Genomic DNA, 1,145 nt, shown 5'->3' on the forward strand with positions numbered 1-1,145 from the left:
CTGTAATAAGTTATTGTTTGGTTCATTTCCTTGGTTGCTCCAAGAAACGTTAGGATGATTACGCCATGAATAGGATGATTACGCCATGAAGGATTGTAGAAGTTGGATTGGGGTCATTGTCCACTACTATCTTGATATTGGTTCCCTACATAGTACGTTGACTCGGGATTTGATGGACAATTCTCAAAAGAATGACCTTCCCCACAGTACACACAGGAAACTACTTCAAACGAACTTGGTGGCTGAGCTGTACAATTATTAGTACTGGTAGCGGTTAACTATTTTAAAATAGAGGAAATAGACGATACCTGAGCCGATAACGAAATGAGGGAGTCAACTTCATGAACTCCGGCTACACATCTTCCTAAACTTGTTTGATTTGTTGGCCATTGATAGTTATTACTCGCGATCCTCTCGATAATCTCATAAGCCTCATTATAAGACTTAGACAAAATTGCGCCATTCGTGGAAGCATCTACCATCAATCCAGTATGTGCATTGAGACCATTATAGAATGTCTCCAACTGGATACAATGAGGAATCCCATGATGAGGGTACTTAAGAAGTAACTCTTTGAATCGCTCCCAAGCCTCATACAAAGACTCGTCATCCAATTGCTGGAAAGTTGTGATCTCGTTCCTCAACTTAGCGTTTTTGCTAGGTGGGAAATACTTAACAAAAAATCTCTCTACTAATTCTTGCCATGTAAATATGGAACTTGGTGGCAATGAATTAAACTATGCTCGTGCTCGATCTCGCAATGAGTACAGAAACAACTTCAACCTTAGTGTATCTTCAGTCACACCGGCTATCTTGAATGAATCACTCACCTCTATAAACAACCGAAGGTGGAGATGTGGATCTTCCGTGGGCGTACCACTAAATTGGCCTACCGTTTGTAGCATTTGAAACATCACTGCTTTCAGTTCAAACTGGGTTGCCTCAATATCTGGCCTTTTAATTCTGGGTTTAACTCGCTAACAAGTGGCATAACATATTGTCTGATGCATCGATCCCTATCATCGGCAATGAGGATGAGATTTCGTACATAATCGACTTCATTACCTTGGTCTTGATTCTGATTTCCAAGGTCCATCTCGACTTCTCTTTGAGCTGTTCGTTCACGTCTTCTTTGCCTAAAATTT

General features: G+C 40.7%; 1 non-coding gene across 1 annotated transcript; it reads left to right on the forward strand.

Annotated features, from left to right (window-relative positions):
• The first annotated feature begins 540 nt into the window (after positions 1–540).
• On the forward strand, positions 541–647 carry LOC121224721 (small nucleolar RNA R71). The gene has a single exon (XR_005922466.1). It is a non-coding gene; the product is annotated as a small nucleolar RNA R71 (small nucleolar RNA).
• Positions 648–1,145: the final 498 nt, after the last annotated feature.

This window comes from Gossypium hirsutum, chromosome D12, assembly GCF_007990345.1.
Source record: "Gossypium hirsutum isolate 1008001.06 chromosome D12, Gossypium_hirsutum_v2.1, whole genome shotgun sequence".
Taxonomy (NCBI): Eukaryota; Viridiplantae; Streptophyta; class Magnoliopsida; order Malvales; family Malvaceae; genus Gossypium; species Gossypium hirsutum.